The following is a 23,451-nucleotide window of genomic DNA, read 5'->3' as shown; positions in this document are numbered from 1 at the left end:
AACCGTCTTAAATGTGGGACATCTTTTGCGACTCCATCAAATTTGGACACTTGAGAAACGTCTTAATAAGTGAAAATTAACCGTCTCATATAACATGATCTGTAGTAGTGGTCGCCACGAGCGTCGAGGCGCCGAACCCCTAGCTCGATGGCGACGCGCAACCCGTTAACCAAAGCCTCGTACTCGGCCATGTTATTGGACACCGGGAAATGGAGGCGCAGCACGTAGCGGAGGTGCTTCTCGAGGGGTGAGATGAAGAGCAGGCCCGCGCCCGCTCCGGTTTTCATCAGCGACCCGTCGAAAAACATGGTCCAGAGTTCCGGTTGGATCGGAGCTGCTGGAAGCTGGGTGTCGACCCATTCAGCCACGAAGTCCGCCAAGACTTGGGACTTGATGGCCTTCCGAGGGGCGAACGAGATTGTTTCGCCCATGATCTCCACCGCCCACTTTGCAATCCTACCCGAGGCCTCTCGGCACTGGATGATCTCCCCCAGGGGAAGGATGACACCACAGTCACCGGATGAGACTCGAAGTAGTGTCGCAACTTTCGCCACGTCAGAATTACCGCGTACAGTAGCTTCTAAATTTGCGGATAGCGGATTTTGGTCTCAGACAGTACCTCACTGATGAAGTAGACCGGCATCTGGACGAGCAATGCATGCCCTTCTTCTCGTCTCTCGACTACGATTGCGGTGCTGACCACCTGAGTGGTTGCGGCTACGTAGATCAAGAGAGCTTCTTCGGCAGCAAGAGGCACCAGGATGGGCGCGCTTGTAAGGAGCGCCTTTAAGTTCCCGAGGGCTTCCTCGGCCTCGGGGGTCCAAGTGAAGCGCTCGGTCTTCCTTAAGAGGCGGTACAGGGGTAGGCCTCTTTCGCCGAGGCGCGAGATGAAGTGGCTCAGAGCCGCAAGGCATCCCATGACCCTCTGTACTCCTTTCAAGTCCTTGATAGGCCCCATGTTGGTGATGGCCGCGATTTTCTCCGGGTTGGCCTCGATGCCCCGCTCGGAGACGATGAACCCCAGGAGCATGCCTCGGGGGACTCCTAAGACACACTTCTCGGGATTGAGTTTTACGCCTTTCGCCTTCAGACACTTGAATGTCGTTTCAAGGTCAGTGAGGAGGTCGGAGGCTTTCCTTGTCTTGACTACGATGTCATCGACGTAAGCCTTGACTGTTCGGCCAATGTGCTGTCCGAACACGTGGTTCTTGCACCTTTGGTATGTCGCACCTGCATTCCTTAAACCGAATGGCATAGTAATATAGCAGTACATGCCAAAGGGTGTGATGAAAGAAGTCGCGAGCTGGTTAGACTCTTTCATCCTGATTTGGTGATACCCTGAGTAGGCATCAAGGAATGACAGGGTTTCGCACCCAGTAGTGGAATCCACGATTTGATCGATGCGAGGCAGAGGGTAGGGAACTTTCGGACATGCTTTGTTTAGACCAGTATAGTCTACACACATACTCCACTTCCCACCTTTCTTTTTCACAAGCACAGGGTTGGCTAGCCATTCGGGATGGAATACCTCTTTGATGAACCCTGCAGCCATCAGCTTGTGGATCTCCTCGCTATGGCTCTGCGCTTGTCTTCGTCAAATCGGCGCAGAGGCTGCTTCACTGGTCGGGCTCCAGCTCGGATATCCAGCGAGTGCTCGGCGACATCCCTCGGTATGCCAGGCATGTCCGAGGGACTCCACGCAAAAACCTCGGCGTTCACGTGGAGAAAGTCGACGAGCACGGCTTCCTATTTGGGGTCGAGCTCGGAGCCGATCCGGACTTGCTTGGAGGCGTCATTGCTGGGGTCGAGAGGGACAGACTTAACCGCCTCTGCTGGCTCGAAGTTGCCGGCGTGGCGCTTCGCATCTGGCACCTCCTTGGAGAGGCTCTCCAGGTCGGCGATGAGGGCCTCGGATTCGGCGAGGGCCTCAGCGTACTCCACGCACTCCACGTCGCATTCATACGCGTGTCGGTACGTGGATCCGACGGTGATGACCCCGTTGGGGCCCGACATCTTGAGCTTGAGGTAGGTGTAGTTGGGGACGGCCATGAACTTAGCGTAACATGGTCTCCCCAGCACTGCGTGGTAGGTTCCTTGGAACCCGACCACCTCGAACGTGAGGGTTTCCTTTCGGAAGTTGGAGGGAGTCCCGAAGCAGACGTGCAGATCGAGTTGCCCAAGGGGTTGGACGCGCTTCCCGGGGATGATCCCGTGAAAGGACGCCGCACCAGCCCGGATCGTGGACAGATCGATCTGCAAGAGCTCGAGGGTCTCGACGTAGATGATGTTGAGGCTGCTGCCTCCGTCCATGAGGACCTTGGTAAGCCTGACGTTGCCGATGACGGGATCAACAACGAGCGGGTACTTCCCCAGGCTCGGCACGCGGTCGGGGTGGTCGCCTTGGTCGAAGGTGATGGGCTTGTCGGACCAGTCTAGGTAGACTGGTGCCGCCACCTTCACCGAGCAGGCCTCCCGGCGCTCTTGCTTGCGGTGCCGAGCCGAGGCGTTCGCCACTTGCCCACCGTAGATCATGAAGCAGTCGTGGACCTCGGGGAACTCCTCTGCCTTGTGTCCCTCCTTCTTGTCATTGTCGTGGGCTCTGCCACCTTCCACCGGGGGCTCGGCCTTGTGGAAATAGCACCGAAGCATGACGCACTCCTCAAGGGTGTGCTTGACGGGGCCCTGATGATAGGGGCATGACTCCTTGAGCATCTTGTCGAACAGGTTGGCGCCTCCGGGAGGCTTCCGAGGGTTCCTGTGCTCGGCGGCGGCAACAAGGTCTGCGTCGGCGGCGTCGTGTTTCTCTTGCGACTTCTTCTTGCCCTTCTTCTTTGCGCCGCGCTGAGCGGTCACCTCGGGGACGTCTTCCTGCTGGCGCCCCTGAGGCTGGTTGTCCTTCCGGAAGATGGCCTCGACCGCCTCCTGACCAGAGGCGAACTTGGTGGCGATGTCCATCAGCTCGCTCGCCCTGGTGGGAGTCTTGCGACCCAGCTTGCTCACCAGGTCGCGGCAAGTGGTGCCGGCGAGGAACGCACCGATGACATCTGAGTCGGTGATGTTGGGCAGCTCGGTGCGCTGCTTCGAAAATCGCCGGATGTAGTCCCGCAGGGATTCTCCCGGTTGCTGGCGGCAGCTCCGAAGATCCCATGAGTTCCCAGGGCACACGTACGTGCCCTGGAAGTTGCCGGCGAAGGCTTTGACCAGGTCGTCCCAGTTGGAGATCTGCGCAGGAGGAAGATGCTCCAGCCAGGCCCGGGCGGCGTCGGGGAGGAACAGGGGGAGGTTGCGGATGATGAGGTTGTCATCGTCCGTTCCACCCAGCTGACAGGCTAGCCGGTAGTCCGCGAGCCACAGTTCTGGCCTTGTCTCCCCCGAGTACTTGGTGATGGTAGTCGGGGTTCGAAATCGGGTCAGGAACGGTGCCCGTCGTATGGCCCGGCTGAAAGCCTGCGGACCGGGTGGTTCGGGCGAAGGGCTCCGATCATCCCCGCTGTCGTAGCGTCCCCCACGCCTGGGGTGGTAGCCTCGGCGCACCTTCTCGTCGAGGTGGGCTCGACGGTCACGGCGGTGGTGCTCGTGGCCGAGGCGACCCGGGGCCGCAGGCGCTGTGTCCCGCGTGCGCCCGGTGTGGACCGAGGCTTCCCGCATGAATCGGGAAGTCGTGGCGCGATGCTCCGGGGTACCCCTGCCTTCGGGAGGCAGAGCTTTCGGCCCGTCGGACCGCGGCATCCTCTAGGAGATTCTTGAGTTCTCCCTGGATACGCCGCCCCTCGGTGGTGGATGGTTCCGGCATCGCTCGGAGTAGTATTGCTGCTGCAGCCAGGTTCTGGCCGACCCCACTGGAAGCCGGGGGCAACCTTGCCCTGGCATCGTCAGCGATGCGGTGCTGGACGTCCGGGAGCAGATGACGCGCTTCTCCGGCTGGTGCTCGGCCTGCCCACTCCTGCCCGATGTTCTGCCAGAGCTGCACAAGTTGTCCTGCCTCCTCGTCGAGCCTAGCCTGCATCTCACGGATTTGCTCGAGCTGTGCGTCCTGACCCCCCGTAGGGACTGGGACCACAGCTAGCTCCCAAAGGATGTCAACGCGAGGCGCAGACTTAGGAGGATCGCCGTCCTCCGGCATACCAAGGTGGTTGCCTTCGTCGAGACCCCCTAGATCGACGTGGAAACATTCGCGACTTGGGCCACAGTCCTTGTCGTCAAGGCTGTGGCCACCATCGGAGCAATTGGAGAGGCAATAGTCACATGCGGCCATGAAGTCTCGCATGGCGCTGGGGTTACTGAGCCTGGAGAAATCCCAACCATAGTCGGGCTCGTCATCTTCCTCGGAACCCGGGGGCCCGTAGGTCGAGACGGCCGTCAGTCGGTCCCAGGTTGACCACATATGGTACCCCAGAAGGTTTGGATATGCCTTTATGAAAGCGTCCACCGAAGCGGGATTGCTTGGTGGGTCGAAGCTGAATCTAAAAGGCACAGGGTGGAAAACAGACGGTACCTCTTGATCGACGAATGGTGACGAAGTCGCATCGGGGATGGACTGCACCGTTATCTCAGGTACGGGGCTAACGCCCAGCAGGTCCTTCGCGAGCGTGCTGGCATCATCCGTCCGCTTGGGGTTGGCGTGTTGCGGGGCAACGACGCCCGTCTTCGTCTCAGACGCGAGGTCGACGCCCGACGTGTCCCCCGCTGGGGCACCGACGTCGTCGACTCGCTCGACAGCCGACGAGGTGCCGCCTCCTGCTTAGCCATGGTTGCCCCGCCTCCTCCTCCTGCGGCGGGGAAGGTGACGGGACAGGCTCGGATGCTGTTCTTCCGCCACGGGGGGAAGACGTCGTCGATTCCGCCGCCGGCGGGCGGGCTGAAGGCCGCCATTGTCGTTGTCGCGCGACGGAGGAAGGAGTACCATGTCGTAGCTGCCGTCGAGGGACATGAATTCGAGACTCTCGAAACGGAGCATCGTCCCGGGCTGGAGAGGTTGCTAGAGACTACCCATCTGAAGCTTGACGGGAAGCTGTTCGTCAACACGCAGCTGGCCCCTACTTGGCACGCCAACTGTCGGCGTTTCGACCCCGGGGGGTCCCTGGACCGACGAGTAAATTGTCGCTCCGTGTCCCAGCCCAGATGGGTCGGCGCGAGACGGAACACAAGGGGGAACAATAAGGAGAACCGCGACTCGTGTTGTCCTGCGCCCAGGGCGGATGCGCTTGCAGTAGGGGGTTACAAGCGTTCGTGAGGGAGAGAGAGAGAGAGCCTGCCCGTCAGCCCGTTCTCCCGCGCGGCCACCTTCTCGTACGAGGGCCCTGGACCTTCCTTTTATAGATGTAAGGAGAGGGCCCATGTGTACAATGGGGGTGTAGCAATGTACTAACGTGTCTAGCAGAGAGGAGCCAGAGCCCTATGTACATGCCGACGTGGCTGTCGAAGAGGTGTTGCTGCCCTGTTCATGTGATGTCGTGGCCGTCGGAGGAGCGCTTAAACCCTGTAGAAGTACAGTCGTCGGGGCTGTCGGATCCTTGCTGACGTCTCCTTGCTTCCGTAGGGGGCTGAGAGCCGCCGTCGTCATGGAGCACGCGGGGTGCTATCATTACTTGTTTACCGGGGCGAGCCAGATGGGACGCCGGTCTTGTTTCCCGTAGCCTGAGCTAGCGAGGGGTAGGGTAATGATGTACCCCCCTGCAGCGTGGTTGATTCGAGTCCGAGGTCGGGCGAGGCGGTGACTCCTCCAAGGTCGAGGCTGAGTCCGAGCCCTAGGGTCGGGCGAGGCGGAGACCGTCTTCTGAGGTCGAGGTTGAGTCTGAGCCCTGGGGTCGGGCGAGGCGGAGACCGTCTTCTGAGGTTGAGGCGGAGTCCGAGCCCTGGGGTCGGGCGAGGCGGAGACCATCTTCCGAGGTCGAGGTTGAGTCCGAGCCCTGGGGTCGGGCGAGGCGGAGCTTCCTATGGCGCCCAAGGTTGGACTTGGCTGCTGTCAGCCTCACCCTGGCGGGTGGCACAGCAGTCGGAGCAGGGCAGGCGGTGCTGTTTTCCTGTCAGGTCAGTCAGGGGAGGAGCGAAATGACTGCGGTCACTTCGGCCCTGTCGACTGAGGAACGCGCGTCAGGATAAGGTGTCAGGCGATCCTTGCATTGAATTCTCCTGCTATACGGTCGGTTGGCGTGGCGATCTGGCTAAGGTTGCTTCACGGCGAAGCCTGCCCGAGCTGGGTCCCGGGCGAGTTGAAAGAGTGCCCGTTACTTGAGGAGGCCCTCGGGCGAGGCGTAAATCCACCTGGGTCTACTGTTCCTGTCCGAGGCTAGGCTCGGGCGAGGCGAGATCGCGTCCCTTGGGTGGACGGAGCCTGGACCTGAATTGCACCCATCAGGCCTTTGCAGCTTTGTGCTGATGGTGATTACCAGCCGAGTTTAGGAGTCTTGGGGGTTACCCCTAATTATGGTCCCCGACAATATGACAACCAAGAAAATGCTAGGAGGGCTGAAGGAAGTTAGATAGCATCAAAGGCTTGCATAACATTGATGAAATAGAAAAACTAGAGCAACACATGGAAATCAAGGGAAAGGTACCTTCAATGGACCAGCCAAAATTAGTACTCCTTTGTGAAGATGTGGCTCACCAGAAGATTGTGCTAAGATGTGACCGCAATTCAATAAAGAAGGGAATATGGGATTGCTGGTTTCATTTCTCGTTCATTTGTTGTTATGCTCCATTAGTTTCCATTATTTTGTCCTTCTCTCCATATCTTCCTTCTTCATGATGGTAAGGTAAGAAGGTACTATCAGTTTAATATCTGTTTAATGTGTTGTCCTGTTTTAGTCTCCTGTAGGAACCTTGACAAGTGACCAATAGGCGTCACCATCTTCACAAGTTTCATTAGCTTTTTGGTTAATGGTTTAATGTTGAAGTGCTCAAGTAATTCTAAAATAGAGTGTCACAACTGAGTAATATGCATTATGTATGCTATCCATGATTGTTGTATTGTTCAACATTGCTTTTTAAAAAATTTCTCATGAGTTTCTAGTGCCCTAGCTCCCTCTTAGGGCTGGTTTGGTGGACATGTAATTGGAGGGGATCCATAGGGGAGTAATTCCCTCCCTATTCAAATTTAAATAGGGAGGGGATTACTCCCCCATGGATCCCCTCTAATTCCCTGTCCACCAAATCAGCACTTAATGATCCAAAGTGAGCCAATTTCGGGTGTCATGTAGTCTCTATAGTGGTCATAACTTTTTGATAAAAGGAAGACTTATGTTAATTAACGATTTTATTACATCGATAAGGTACAATAAAAGTGAAAACACTTTTAGCTTCTACGTGAACACAAATCCTAAAAAAAGACTAACACTGTAATTACACTCATGTGTCTAGTTGAAAAACATTGTAGTCACTTGCATAAATTGTTGTGACGCCTTCTGACACTAAAGCCCATGTGTAGGGATTTTGAAGGATAACCTATAGCCAATGGATTATCGAAAAAACTATCTACAAGGAAGAGTAAACAATTTTTAAAAGCTAAATCATTTTTTGCATAACCTAACCGATGAACAAAGAGCTTTGCACCCAACATAATTATAAGATTGAGATCCTTTTTGAAAACTGTTGGGTTTATGCTTCGTCGCCGAAGGTCTTATAGGAAGAAGTGGTCCTCGGCTGAAGCTGTTTGTATAAGATAGCCGAAGGTTCCTCTTCGTGAAGCTTCGGCATTACAAACCGACTTAAAGATAGAATGACCTTTTAGTCCATAAAAGTCTGAGTCAATGTTGTAAGTTTTTATAAGGGGCATACTTGTAATTTCTCACAGGCTGCGTCCTGTGCCTATAAATAGTGAACAGTATTCCGTTACCGTTCACGCATTCTGATAATTGCAATCGCATCTCTCGGAATTCAACTTCTGCCAAGGCATAGGTATTATTGTATTTAATAATTTAATGTAATAAATAAATACAATATAAGTAGTCTATGATTTATTCATTCATCTTATATCTTTTTATATTATCATATAAATGTCTATTGAAGTTTTATTACGAAGGTTTAACTTCGTAATTATACTCTTATCAACCTTCGTCCAAGACCCATTATCCCGAAGGGAATAATGTTTTAAGGACGAAGGACGTCATTATTTAACATTTTATGTTGCCTTGCTCTTGATTCATAGCATTTGAGAGCAAGTCCCCAACATTGGCGCCCACCTCCGGTGAACTCACTTCCACTTTTTGAGCTGATGGCTTCGTTCAACGACCAAGCTGGAGCTGCTTCGGACCCGAAGCTGGTGCTCCCGATCACAGGTGGCTCGTCTTCAGAGCCAGCTAACAAGAAACAGAAGAAGGAAGCACAGAGAAGGGTACAGCATGTTGGGGTACAAGGACCCTTCATCAAGTCAAGATGGTCTCACATTCCTATTACCTTCTCCCAAGAGGACCTTCAGCTCAAAGATTACCCACACAACGATGCCATGGTTATCTCTTGTGTTATCAAAGGATTTCTGGTCCACAATGTTTTGGTTGATACAGGCAGTGCAGCTGACATCATATTTGCTAAGGCCTTCAGACAAATGCAAGAGCCAGAAGATAAGATTCATGATGCTACACATCCTCTCTGTGGCTTCGGAGGAAGACAGATTGTAGCACTGGGCAAGATCACCATGTCAGTGACCTTCGGGTTCATCAACAACACTAGAACTGAGCAAGTTGTGTTTGACATTGTTGACATGGAATACCCTTACAATGCAATTATTGGTCGTGGTACCCTCAATGCCTTCGAAGCAATCCTTCATCCTGCCTATCTTTGCATGAAGATACCTTCGGATCAGGGACCCATTGCTATCCATGGAAGTCAGGAAGCTGCAAGAAGGGCCGAAGGCAATTGGACTGACTCAAAAGCAATCCATAACATAGATGGAGCTGAAGCTTGTGAACAGTACAAATTCAGAAGGGAGAAAGCAGCTTCAGCAGATCAGTCGAAGCCTATGCTCTTATGTGAGGACATAGCAGAGCAGAAGGTGCTGTTAGGCTCTCAATTATCCGAAGAGCAGGAGAAAACCTTGATAAGGTTTTTGTTCAATAACAAGGATGTTTTTGCATGGTCAGCCAATGATCTCTGCGGAGTTAATAGAGATGTTATTGAGCACTCGCTCAATGTCGATCCATCCTTCAGACCCAGAAAGCAAAGGCTTCGGAAAATGTCAGATGATAAGGCCGAAGGTGCTCGCAACGAAGTCAAAAGACTCCTCAGTGCAGGAGTTATCAGAGAAGTGAAGTACCCAGAATGGCTAGCTAACACTGTTATGGTAAAAAAGGCCAATGGCAAGTGGCGAATGTGCATCGATTTTACAGATCTTAACAAGGCTTGCCCGAAGGACGAATTCCCACTACCAAGGATAGACTCTTTAGTTGATGCAGCAGCTTCTTCAGAACTCATGAGTCTGTTAGACTGTTATTCAGGCTATCACCAAATTTGGATGAAGAAGGAAGATGAGCCGAAGACTAGCTTCATAACTCCAAGTGGCACATATTGCTATCTTCGGATGCCTGAGGGGCTCAAAAACGCTGGAGCAAGTTTCAGCCGAATGACTGCAAAGGTTCTCCAATCTCAAATAGGCAGAAATGTGCTAACTTATGTTGATGACATCATTGTAAAAAGCACGAAGCAGGAGAATCATATTGCTGATCTGCAGGAGACCTTCGCTAGTTTCAGGCAAGCTGGCTTAAAGTTAAATCCAGAAAAATGCGTCTTCGGAGTGAAGAAGGGGAAATTTCTTGGATGCTTGGTTTCAACAAAGGGAATTGAAGCTAATCCAAGTAAAATTGAAGCTATACTTCGGATGGAGCCACCAACTACAAAGAAGGGGGCTCAAAGATTGACAGGAAGATTGGCATCTCTCAATAGATTCATATCCAGATCAGCAGAGAGAAACTTACCATTCTTCGAAGTGCTGAAGTCAGCCGAAGTCTTTCAATGGGGACCAATCCAGCAAAAAGCTTTCGAAGAACTGAAACAGTATTTGATAGATCTAACAACATTGACTCCACCAATGCCAGGGGCTCCTTTATTATTATATGTGGCAGCTTCGCACTCAGCGGTAAGTGCAGCGCTTGTCCAGGAGAAGCTTGATGGTCAAGTCAAGAAGCAGGCCCCAATATATTTTGTTTCTGAGGTTCTTAGTTTATCAAAGAAAAATTATACAGAGTTGGAGAAGGTATTGTATGCTGTCTTGATGGCTTCCAGGAAGCTTCGGCACTATTTCCAAGCTTACAACATAATTGTTCCTTCTTCACAACCTCTGAAGGATATTATGAGGAACCGAGAAGCTACTGGAAGGATTGGAAAATGGGCTGCAGAGCTCAATGAATTTTGTATTGAATATGTTCATAGATCTTCGATTCAGTCCCAGGCGTTGGCAGACTTCATTGCTGACTGGACGCCAGGGGCTCAGGAGGAGGAAACGAATAAAGACAACGAAGCCTGGACAGTGTTTTGTGATGGATCTTGGGGAACCTTCGGAGCAGGAGCGGCTGCTGTGTTGGTTTCACCTTCCAAAGTTAAAACTTGTTATGCGGCAAAGCTTGATTTTAGCTGCACAAATAACATTGCTGAGTACGAAGCATTGATTCTAGGTCTTCGGAAGTTAAAAGCAATGGGAATCAGAAGGGCCATACTTAAAACTGATTCCCAGGTTGTTTCGGGTCATATTGACAAGAGTTCCAAGGCTAAGGATCCGAAGCTTGAAAAATATCTGGATATGGTTCGAAGAGTTGAAGCTTCCTTCGAAGGGTTTTCTGTCAAAAATATCCCTCGAGGACAAAATGAGCATGCTGATTTGTTAGCTAAGTCAGCAGCACAGGGGCTGCCTTTACCTTCGGACGTGTTCTTCGAAACAATAAAAGCACCTTCGGTGGAACTTCTTGAAAGAGCAGTCCTTAATATATCTCCTGTTTTTAGCGAAGATTGGAGAACCGAGATCATCTCTTACCTTCAGGGTAAATTCCTTTCAGATGACGAAGCTTATAACAAGAGGATAGAGGCAAGAGCTCGTCCATATGTCATAATAGAAGGGGAATTGTACAAGCATGGAGTTTGTGCTCCGTTACTCAAATGTCTATCCAGAGCCGAAGGTATAGAGTTAATGAAAGAAATACATGCAGGCCTGTGTGGATCTCACATCGGATCTAGGCCGCTACTTGGAAAAATTTTCCGCCAAGGGTTTTATTGGCCGAAGGCAGCTTCGGATGCAGCAGAATTGGTTCAAAAGTGCGAAGGTTGTCAGAAATGTGCAAGAGATCAAAAACAACCTTCGTCCTTAACACAGCTCATACAACCCACTTGGCCATTGCAAAGGTGGGGCCTTGACTTGTTAGGTCCGTTACCACCGGCTCAAGGGAACCTGAGATATGTTGTAGTAGCTGTGGAATATTTTTCTAATTGGATTGAGGCGAAGCCTTTAGCCACAATAACCTCGGCCACCATCCAAAAGTTTTTCTGGCAGAATATTGTTTGTCGTTTCGGGGTGCCAAAGGCTATCACTGTGGATAATGGGACACAGTTTGACTCCGAAGCTTTCAGGGATTTCTGCGACCAAATTGGTACGAAGATCCATTTTGCATCAGTTAGGCACCCGGAGTCAAATGGACTCGTTGAAAGAGCCAACGGCATTATAATTACAGGAATAATGAAGTTAATCTTCAATCAACCCAGGGGAAAATGGCTAGATCAGTTAACCAAAGTGGTGTGGGGCCACAACACAACAACATCAAGGTCTACAGGTTTTACTCCATTTAAGTTGTTATTCGGTGACGAAGCAATAACTCCGGAGGAAGCTAAAACTGGATCAATAAGGATATTAGCTTCGGCAGAATCAGATTCCGAAGCTACTTATTCTATAGAAAAAGATGCTTTAGAAGGGATCAGACTGCAAGCCGTGGAGAATATCAATAAATATCAAGCTGAAACAGTCAAATGGCGGGATAGAAAGGTTCGGCTAAAAAATATTGAGCCAGGGCACTTGGTGCTTCGGAGAGTGGCCAACCCAGAAACAGTGGGCAAATTGCAGTTGAAATGGGACGGACCTTTCTTAGTAGCATCTTCGTCAAGACCCGGTTCATACAGATTGAAGGATATGGACGGCAATGACATTCCTAGGTCTTGGAATGCGGATGAGCTTCGGCGATATTATGTATAACTCGATGTAATTTTTCATATTTTTTATTTTTTCTTTCATGGCACCCTTTTCCTTTCCAAAGGGGGAGAAAGGTTTTTAATGGGGCCAGCATATGTAATTTCCTTTTTTAGTTCTATAAGAGCAAAATCCCCCAAGGAATGTAAATGTAAAAGCTGAGAACGCACCATCGAGTGCCAAAGAGTAAAGGCGAAGAAGCTCCAAAGTCGTTCCTAAGGGAATGCAGAGCTTACAGCGAAAAGTCAACGCTGATTCCGCCAAAAGTAAAGGCGAAGAAGCTCCAAAGTCGTTCCTAAGGGAATGCAGAGCTTACAGCGAAAAGTCAACGCTGATTCCGCCAAAAGTAAAGGCGAAGAAGCTCCAAAGTCGTTCCTAAGGGAATGCAGAGCTTACAGCGAAAAGTCAACGCTGATTCCGCCAAAAGTAAAGGCGAAGAAGCTCCAAAGTCGTTCCTAAGGGAATGCAGAGCTAAGGTGTGAATATGGCTTCGGATACGTGTTTGGCCATTCATTTGCACATCACATTACATCATAGCATTTGCATTCATAAACATTCATCTAGGCATATGTAGGATAATCATCTTCATGGCATAAATGGTTGCTTCGGCAAAAAGAGAAAAAAGAAAGGGAAAAAAGAGCTTCGTGCACAAAAAAGAAAGGAAAATGTTGTTTTCTATGCTTCGTTGCGTACGAAAAGAAGGGAAGGTGTTTTTTCGCCTTCGGCTCAAAAGAAAATTTCGTCCACACCAAAGCATTTCTCATACATCAATGGAAGGATAAGGATATATAACAAGGTATGAATAGAATTCATTAAAGACAAGTTTTAGTTACATTTACAAAAGTTATCTCAAAAGTTTCTCAAGTACTGTCTACAGTCTACTATCTAAATCTCCAAGGAGCTTCGGCTTCGGCGTCATTTTTGATCATCAGCTTCGGCTTCGTCATCCTACATGAATAAGGTCGTTGTAAGTCAAAATCAAGTTTACAGGAGAAGGTAAGCACAAGGTATGGTTTCTTACTGGATCAAGGTGGCTACGAGCTTCGTTTCCAGCCTTCTCTCGCCCACCTTTTGTCCATATCATTTTTACAAATCGATTCGAGATACTTCGGGCGAGATCAGGGATGTCATCCAGGATTGATGGTGATAAAGTGAAATTTGGCCTATTGACAATCTTCCCATGATCACAGCCAGCCTTCAGGAAAGCCGCAACAGTGCCTCGAGAAGCCACCCAGGCACAGAAGTCACCATGCCCAGCTATGACTTCGTCGAGCTCGTCAATCTCCCCCTCAATATGTTCGAAGGTTTTCGGTAGATCTTCAGCTGAGGGGGTGAATTTTTCACTGCTGGCTCCAACTGAGTAAAAAATCTTTCTTAATCGTTGAATGCAGTTGTTGCTAAATTCCAAGCATTTTTCTTGAAGACTTGTCAGTAGTTTTCTCAAATCTGAATTTTGTTGAGCTTCGGCTTCAAGTTTTGCATTAAGATCTTGTTTTTCTCGTTCGAACTGCTCAGACTGGCGAAGAAGCTTCGTGTTCAGTTCTGTTATTTTTGCTTCAGCTTCCGCCAATAAACCTTCGGTTGCCTGGAGCTCAAAGTTCTTTTTCTCGAAAGCATCTGATTGTTCCTTTATTTTGCTTTCCAAATTTTCAATTATAACTTCGTGTTTCTTATCTTCAAAATCTTGCTGCATTTGCAAGGCTTTGCTCAACAACATACTCTACACGAACACAACCTTCGTCAGACATGTTTTTATTATTCTAAACAATAAAAGTTAAGGGACAAGTTATTCACCTTGAAGTTGGAGTAAAATAAACTACCAACGACATGTTGTCGTCGGTAGCGGCTGATATCTGTTTCTAGCTTCGGGAATCCAATACTCTTGGACAGAGTACTGATAACTTTGGCCCCTGTTTGATCTCGAATACACTCCAATTTCTCATCATCAACGCCTCCGAAGAGGAGTGCCCCAGGTTTGTATCCACAGGATTTGGCATACTCTCTAAGCTCTTCTATTTCAGCTTTTGATAGATGTTCTCCAACTAAGTTCTGGAACACGAAGGCTTCGTTTTCTGAAGCTTCATCAGCAGTTTCTTTTCCTTTCCTCGACGCTGCGGTCACGGCCTCTTCGGCAGCAGTGGTAGCTTCTTCTGCAGCCATGTCTAGCAGTATTTGATCAATATGTTCAATTGTACTCTCCAGGTTCAAATTTTCAGCTGAAGCAGCTTCGGCAGCTGCGGCCTCCGAAGGTGCAATTTCAATATCTGTCCCCTCTGCAGCCGCCGGTGTTTTCTGGGCTGAAGCTCTTGGCGGCGTCTTGTCAATTACCTCTGTCACAGTGATAATTCTTTGTTTCTTTGCCTTGATTGTCTTCTTCGATTTTTCGGGCTCCTTGTCCTTCTGAAAAAACTTTGTCAGTTGAGGGCCCAGTGGACTTAGCTTCGCAGGTAAGGATTCAGTCATTACCTTCAGAATTTCCTCAACGACAGCAGCAGAAGGTGATGCGGGGGTTTCTTCTGCTTCGGATATTTGTTGCTTCGGAGAAGAAGCTGTCCTCTTCTTCGGAATTTTCTTCTTTGGTTCTTTTTCTTCATTCACGGCCTCAGTTATCCTTTTTCTTTTTTGACCCCCAGCACCTTTGTTCAGGTTTTCATAATCAGGGTAATCAAAGCCCAAGGCGTCCAACACTCGATTTAGCCTTCGTTTCGGACGGGTGCCGAAGGCTGCGGTCATCAATTGATCTTCTTTTTTGGAATAATTGCCAAGTATTTCATTGCACATTGCTTCAATTGTTTCCAGCCACTCTTGGCAAGGTGTTTTAAAGTATTTCTTAAATTTGAAATAGTAAGGCAAACACACAAGTTCACCTTCTTTCTTTTTCCCCTTTAGCTTCGACATTTCCCACTCTTTTAAACTAGGAAAAACTTGGAAAGCTAAGAACTCTTGAACCAGGTCTCTTGTACTAATATGCTCTGCAACAATTCTGAATTCATCCATTGCTTTTTGTGTGGTACCGTCTACTGACATGTTGCAGAGAGGCCGGGTTTCTCCGAAGATTAGTTCGAGTGGACTTTGCACGAGCTTCTCCTTGTCATCACTAACCTTGACATAGAACCACTCGGATTTCCACCTTGCTGCCCATTTACTCCGATAGCTGATTACAGGAAACTTCGTAGTTTTCCGATAAGCAAAATTGTAGCAACCAAAATTGTCATGCAATCCATCCTTTCTAGCCTTCGTCTGGTAATGCAGCTCGTGAACCCGGCAAAAGCTGTCCGCAAATGGCTCCACTGCTTGGCTTCGGAGTGCCCAGATATAAACACTGAGCCTAACGATAGCGTTAGGGGTCAGTTGGTGAAAATAGATACCGAACCTCTTCAGCACCTCTGCAATAATCCCATGAAGGGGGAATCTTAATCCAGACTTTAAAAAGCTCTTAAAAATGACAATTTCATCCTTTTCCGGCTTCGGGGTAGTCTCTTCTCCCCCGAAGCGTAATAGCTTCTTCTGATCCTCATTGAAAAAGCCTGATTTTACCATTTTGGAGAGATCAGCCCTCGAAACGGTAGATTTTCCAAAGTCCAAGTGGCTAGGCTTGCTTGGCATGGCAATGCGATAATCGTCTTCGGGATCAGTTTCCTCAATAACTTCTTCTTCCACTCCGGCAGCTGCTTGTTTTGCTTGTTCTGCATCTTCACTAGGGATCTCTTCAGAAACCACCAGCCCGGATCGTTGCATGGCTTCGGAGATGGGAACAGTCTCCGACGCTTCAGTTTCGCCTCCCTCACGCTCAACCCTGGCGGTAGAGCGTACTCTGGCCATTTAACTATGAACTTGCGAAACTTTAATACTTTCTTCCTCCGAAGCAGGTTTCAAGCTGGAGCTTCGTTCGATTCCGACAGACAAGCTTCGGCGATGGTTAAAAATTTTGGCAGCAAGACAGTACAAATAGCAATGAATGCTGTGGTAACTTCACACCTACTCGTTTGTTTATATAGTGCTACAGGTAAGAAGGCGAAGCGCCAGAATTTTTACACCAGGTGGACACCCGCTCGCACTCGCTGCGTGGTGGACCGCAGAGACCGAACAGTAACTCTGCAAGGTGGGGCCACTACGCGTTGGGAGATTGAATCGTTTCTCGACAACGAGCTCAGGGAAGGTGTTTTTTCAGACCTTCGGCGCTCCGAAGCTTAAAAGACTTTTTTCACGGATCAAGCTCGTTACGAAAAACGATCTAGCACCGCGAAAGGGGCTACTGTTGGGTTTATGCTTCGTCGCCGAAGGTCTTATAGGAAGAAGTGGTCCTCGGCTGAAGCTGTTTGTATAAGATAGTCGAAGGTTCCTCTTCGTGAAGCTTCGGCATTACAAACCGACTTAAAGATAGAATGACCTTTTAGTCCATAAAAGTCTGAGTCAATGTTGTAAGTTTTTATAAGGGGCATACTTGTAATTTCTCACAGGCTGCGTCCTGTGCCTATAAATAGTGAATAGTATTCCGTTACCGTTCAGTCATTCTGATAATTGCAATCGCATCTCTCGGAATTCAACTTCTGCCAAGGCATAGGTATTATTGTATTTAATAATTTAATGTAATAAATAAATACAATATAAGTAGTCTATGATTTATTCATTCATCTTATATCTTTTTATATTATCATATAAATGTCTATTGAAGTTTTATTACGAAGGTTTAACTTCGTAATTATACTCTTATCAACATTCGTCCAAGACCCATTATCCCGAAGGGAATAATGTTTTAAGGACGAAGGACGTCATTATTTAACATTTTATGTTGCCTTGCTCTTGATTCATAGCATTTGAGAGCAAGTCCCCAACAAAAACCTTGAAGCCAACTCACAAAGATAGAAATACTATGAGGCTAGCTGAGAGAGCTACAACACTACGAGTTGTATAGAAATACTTTGCATTTGTATGTGCACATATTAGTTAGTTTTGTATCTGTAGAAAATAAAATTTCAATTCAGTACCTGTTCTTGGTACTAAAGGATCTGCATTGATACCGATTCTTGGCTAGATCTATTACTAAAGGTCCCTCTTTAGTACCGGTCCATCGAATCGGGACTAAAGATTAGCATCTTTGGTCCTAGTTGTCCAGTATCGGTTGAGAATATGGTAGTGTAGCTAATTCCCAACCGATACTAATAATTAGTTTTCCAGTAGTGCTAATTAAATATATTGTTTTCTTCTGCTGCAACAAACAAAGTCACGGTGTAATTATTCCATGTTAAAGAAATATAGTACCACAAACTGCCGCATTAATTGTAATTTTTACTGCTATATACATGGTAGGTGGCCAACAATATGATCCACAAATTTTAAAAGAAGTCGCCAGAGATATTGTCCTACTACTTGGGCATTTCTGTTTTTCCTGCTATATAATAACACGATGCCGTGTGGATGAGCTTCGTCATTCAATTCAAACTAAAAGACTTGCTATGCAGCACTGCTAATACTAGCCTACTATTTGCTAAAGGTATCAGGGAGATATTAGAAGAAGAGTGTGGCTCTTGGAATCGGAGGCACTAGGAACACAATGGATACAAAGCTGAAACGAAGTCTGTTATAAATTATAGAATGTCTAGCCCAGGAACACAGTGTGTCACAATAGACGAAAAAACCATTTGGTAAATCTCAAGCAAAGTGGGATTCCTTTGTGGCTCAGTTAGTAATTGTGGACAAGATGTGCTCGGATGGATGATTTCGAGGCGTGCTCAGATGAACAATAGCTGCATTGCTCCAAGGGTGAATCCCAATATCTGCATCTGACTGCATATTGTTAGAAATAATAACAATTTACAGATGAACAAATTGATTCCAATAATAATAGTACAAGAAACAACAACATATTTAAGATATACATAACTCCTTAGCAGTTCATATACTAGTGCTAGTGACAGAATGAATATCCGCATAAACATCCTTACAGTGGGGTTGTCGACGCTAGAACAACGTAAGAGTAGACAGAGCAGACCAGCGAGGACGACGACGTCGTCGCAAAGAAAGCAAGCGAACAACGAGCAGTCGCGACGGCGCTTCCCAAAAAACCTGATACGACCTCTACCCTATGCAGGGACACGAGGGGACGTAGACTTCGGAGATCATGCTCTCCCGACCCGATAACACATCGGCGGCGGGATGGGAAAGACGAAGCCAACTTAGCGCTCTAGTGTGAGAAGGAAAAAAGTCTGATGTACTGAGGGACGACGTCTCGCCCTTAATATGTACACACAACATGACAAAAAATAGACAAGTAATCAGCCGCGTAATCACGGAACTAATGTGACAATTAAAACACTTAATGTGGGAATAATTGCTTACCAAAACAGGCCATGCATGCAAAATATCAAGTAGTAAAAGGAAGCCGCGCACCTACAAGGTCAGAAGCAAGAAATCGTCGAATCAATCACGCGCATGTCATGGGCTCACGCCTATTGCCTCGCCCCGAGCAAGTGTGCATGAGTTCTCCCTTTTCCTCTCCTCAATTGCTTCAACTAAGTGGAGACATCTCAACTATTTAAGTTGACATCACTCCACCTAAAATAGCAAGGCGGTACTAAAATTCTCACCATACCATACATATGTGGGTGAACCTTTGGGATATACATAAATTATTATTTGGGTCAAGCCCAAATTCTCTAACACATTCTCTAACACATGGACTTACTAAGTGGCACGGAGCGTGGGTCTTCCCAACGCAGAGCATTGGATTGGGGGCAATGGAGCCTGCATGTATATGATTTGTGTGACATCCATTGTTCAGTCTTGTAATAGGTCATCAGAGTCTATCATCTATACTCTAATTTTCACTTATGATATACAAACAATATTTTACACATTCTTTTTACATCGTAGATTATTGTAGTAGAGCATATACATTTTATACCGGAAGCTAATAACAAACAAAGAACTGGTACCATCATCTATAATTCAAATTTCTCTTTCTTTACGCCATAGGGGAGTTATACATGTTTTTGATGGTTTTTTAGCCTAAAGCTTGTAGATTGTTATGGCGGAGCCTAAACATTTTATACTGGAAGCTGATCTGATGACAAACAAAGAATTGGTAACTGGCTTATCGACCATCTCGTTTCGTTTTTAAACTGTAAGTACTACAGAAATTGTTGCTCAGATGCTTTCGGGTTGACGACTTTTTGAGTGCATTTTTGTCTACTCGAATATTTTATGCAGTCAATAACACTTCAAATGAACTCCGACAGGTAAAACTATAACTTGATTGCTAAGAAGTTACTCTGTTTGTTTTTCGAAATTATTCGTTTTGGTCTATTTCCATTCGTTTATCATTCTTTGACAGAAATTGTCAACTATTGATTAATTATCCCTTTTATCATCGTATGAACTTTTTCATCCTGTTCTATTTTTACATTTTCAGTTTCTGGTCTTGGCGGTTTCAGTTTCGTTTCGGTATTACAGACCGCAGTAGCGGCTGACCACTATGTTGAGCTTGGTCGTTTTCCTAAGATACTGCATCAAAGAGAATTCGAGTTTATTTAGACAAATCTGCTTCGGTGCGAAATGGATCTTTTTCAATTGGATTAGTTGTATAGTCTAGTGGTATGAATAGTTTGGGTGCATATGAGAAAAAGTTGATAATAGCAACATCCGTACACCATTTTGTACTAGATTATCTTCAGCAAGACTCCCTATTTCACTCGCTATCTAATTTCTCGTTTTAAACTTCACCTAAAAACAGTGTAATCAAAACAGTACTTTACACGACCGTTTACACGACATACTATAGATGACCTAAATGACCCATGAGACGTTCTCGAAATCTAATTAAATATGTTGTTCTCTACTGCTCCAAATACACGATGCAGTTATTCCATGGTAAAGCAAAACAGTAACACTAACTGCCAGCGATACTGTTACTCCTGCTATATAATAACTCGATGCCACGTAGATGAGCTTCGCTATTCAATTCAAACCAAAAAACCCTGCTATACAGAACTGCTAGTATTAGCATACTTGTTGCTAAAGGTATTGGAAGATATTAGTAAAAGACCCTGCTATACATCGAGTAGCCAATTGCTTTTAAGTTAGTTTCAGATGCTCTGAAACAATAATAAAGTTAACCTTCATTTGAGACCTTCATTTGGACGGCTCACATGCAAAAGCAAAGCAAAGAAACTTCGACTCCGTAGTCTGGGCACGCGACAACAAGTTATCAAAGACGAAGGAGGAAAAAAAATCTAAAGACTTAATCAGCAATTCAGCACGTCTGTGAAGGTTATATCAAGAATAAGCTATTCCAAATATCGTTGTGCATTGATTTCTTCATTCATTATTCATCTCCTCAACCTTCTCACTTTAATTAATCTCTTCATAGAGTTAATTAAAAGCTAAATGGATTGCTACTCTAATTATATTGCTTTGTTTTGATTTCACTTAGGAAATCAAAACAAGTGACCAACATTGGTGTCCACCTCTAGTGAATTCACGACAACAAGCATTCGTTTGAAGAATTCTGTTCTTACTCCCATAGTTTAGAATTAGAACGAAGAAGTACTTCTCTTTAAAGCATGAAGGTAGAAAAGGAAGGCCACATAGAACCTCCATCACAAGATGACCTCGACCAAGAGATCCAAGATCTTGAAGATATTCACCCGCGGGTTGAAAAGTGAAAAGAAAAAATGCTTTGATTCTCTCAACTACAACGATAAATTGACGAAGCATCAGAAAAATCGCGCCATATGACGCAACAAAATGAGCAACTCAAAGAACCATATTAGCAGAAGAACCTTCATCCCGATGGGCACAATCATGATGCTTATCTATATGATGATACTTTCACTTTATCAGCAGGTCTACAAGCTACACTAGTACCACCATTATATAGGCCACCCCAGCTTCTAATCTATGATGGCTTAAAAATATGCTTCTCGCCAGCTCTCAGGGTTTTCAAAAAAACTATAACTGCTCAAGATCTGTTCCAATGCGCCCAAGAGCATGATGAATAACTCCAAGCTTATGTTCGAAGGTTTGTTCGGCTTCAGGCTCAAGCACCAAGCGTGCCAAATGATATCATCGTCAAATAAATGAAAGGGGCTTTGTCTGGGTCCAGTAGCATAGTACTTCGCCACAAAACCTCCTCACTTTCTAGAGAAGCTGCTATAGAAGATGGATTAGTTTATAAGAGCAGACAATGGTTTTCGTCAGCACGGGCAAGAGGTGCCTATATGCTGAGGTCGCTAGGGCGTTCATAGTGAGGTTTCATCCCAGACATGTCCAAAGCCTCCAAAAATCTAGTCGTGGTCAAGGACAGCAAAATCAGCCACAAGACCCATCCTAGACATTAGGGACACAACATCAACCTTCGCAAAGTAATTTTCGACATCTAGCTCCAAGAGGAGGAAGAGGGGGGCAAAGCTTTGGAGGTAGATTCAACTGACAATCAAGAATGTTTTTTCAGTTTTCTGTGGAGAGAACAAGGGTGACACCACGAAGACCTGCCAAATAACCATTCAAAAGCAAAATGAGCTTGCTGCTGCTGCGTAAACAAGTCAACCAAAGGAGGCCTTCCACCCATCTTCATACTATTGGCCTTAGATTCCACAACACATTCAACATCAAGAGTCTAAGCCAAAACCTTCGAGCTCTATTTCTTTGACTAGTCCTTTACCTAGCCATTGGGTAGTTCCTTCACCATTCATCCTAGGACCCCACCATATAAGCAAGTGCTAATGGGCTTCCCTTAGTTTCCAGTGTAGGACATGCATCATCAAAATAAAAGGGAGCCTTCTAAAGATCGTATGATGAATATTATGGTTCCTGATTCCAAGCACATATATTAGGTCCTAAGGGGCTAGACCAGAGAACAGAAATTGTCATGAAAGCTAGTGATTTTCTGCATTCTGATATATTTTCTCCTTATTTCTTGTTTACCTTTATCGCAATAGACCATAAGAGTGTATATCCCTTCAAAATTTGTAAATGTAACTCTGAGGTTGCACCTTTTAGTGTAACAAAAACAAAGAAGATATCAAAGACCTTTGTAGGAAGGCATGACCAGTCGCCCAATAATGGTGACAAGACTTTGAAGTCCTTCAAATGGAAGGCAGAGTCAAAAAGAAAATCACCCAGTTATGGTGACATGGCTCCAAAGTCCTTCAAGTGGAAGATAGAGTTAGAAAGAAAAACACCTAGTAATGGTGATAAGACTCCAAAGTTGTTTATAGGGAAGGCATAGTGCGAACACAAGGTTGATTTGTCCCTTATGGTTCATGTTGATAATGAGTGATTTGTCAACATGGGTAGTGCTTTGGTATGAGTCGGTGGACTAACCAGAGTACGAGTTTGGTTGTGCAACCATATCCCTCGGCTTGTGGTGTGTAGGTGTGCATGTCACACCTAGATTTAAGGGGCAAACCCGGGCACGAATCAAATGTGTGCTAGGATCAAATATCACACATATGATCATTCATGGTACAGAAACGAATGTCACATCTTTAATATATAATAGATTTTTGTATGAAATAGTTAAATAATTACATCATATGAAGACAACGAACCAACAACCATAGTTGACTGGGAGACGACGACCAAGACCTCTCACGAATCTCATCGCAACATACTTCATGCTCCTTATCATGTGGTACTTGTCCTTGACCTGGGGGTGATGTGAGTACAGCAAGGGTGAGCTCACATAAGTTCATCGCTCAACAAGTTGTGGGGAATAATGTCCATGAGCTCACTTACAGTGGGGCTCTTGTGAAGTGTATGGCTTACCAAAGGATATGGTTAAAGCTAGGCGTTGTTTTTAAAGTTGGTCAAAATTTTATTAGCAGTTACTAAGCATAAGTAGATATCAACCCAAATAAATAAAGAGATCACAATTGATAATAACACCCACGATGCAATGCATATGACAGGTTAAGTTTAGTTCCATAAATTAATCATGCGAGAGTCCTGAGTCGCTCTTGACAGTGAGCATGACTGATATACCAGTTTTACACTCTGTAGAGGTTGTGCATCTTTACTCACAAGTCGTGTTACCCATTTGCCATGGGGTTGTACGGACCCCATACACCTCTACCGAGGAAGCGAGGCAGGGTAGCACTACGAGGCCTTTCCAAAGTTCCACTAGTTCGACAATACCCACTACGGTTTCAGGAAGAAGGAAGCATAGGAATCCCTCGTTCGAACTGCCATCACAGCAGTTCGACCCGAGAACCTCCCTATACTCTGCAACGACGCCTCCCCGCTTGCCCCTTTCAGGTAAGGTAATCTCTCCCTAGCTTTCCTAATTACTT

Source organism: Zea mays, chromosome 2, assembly GCF_902167145.1.
Source record: "Zea mays cultivar B73 chromosome 2, Zm-B73-REFERENCE-NAM-5.0, whole genome shotgun sequence".
Taxonomy (NCBI): domain Eukaryota; kingdom Viridiplantae; phylum Streptophyta; class Magnoliopsida; order Poales; family Poaceae; genus Zea; species Zea mays.
The sequence above is the reverse complement of the archived record's forward strand: the minus strand, read 5'-3'. Positions refer to the sequence as shown.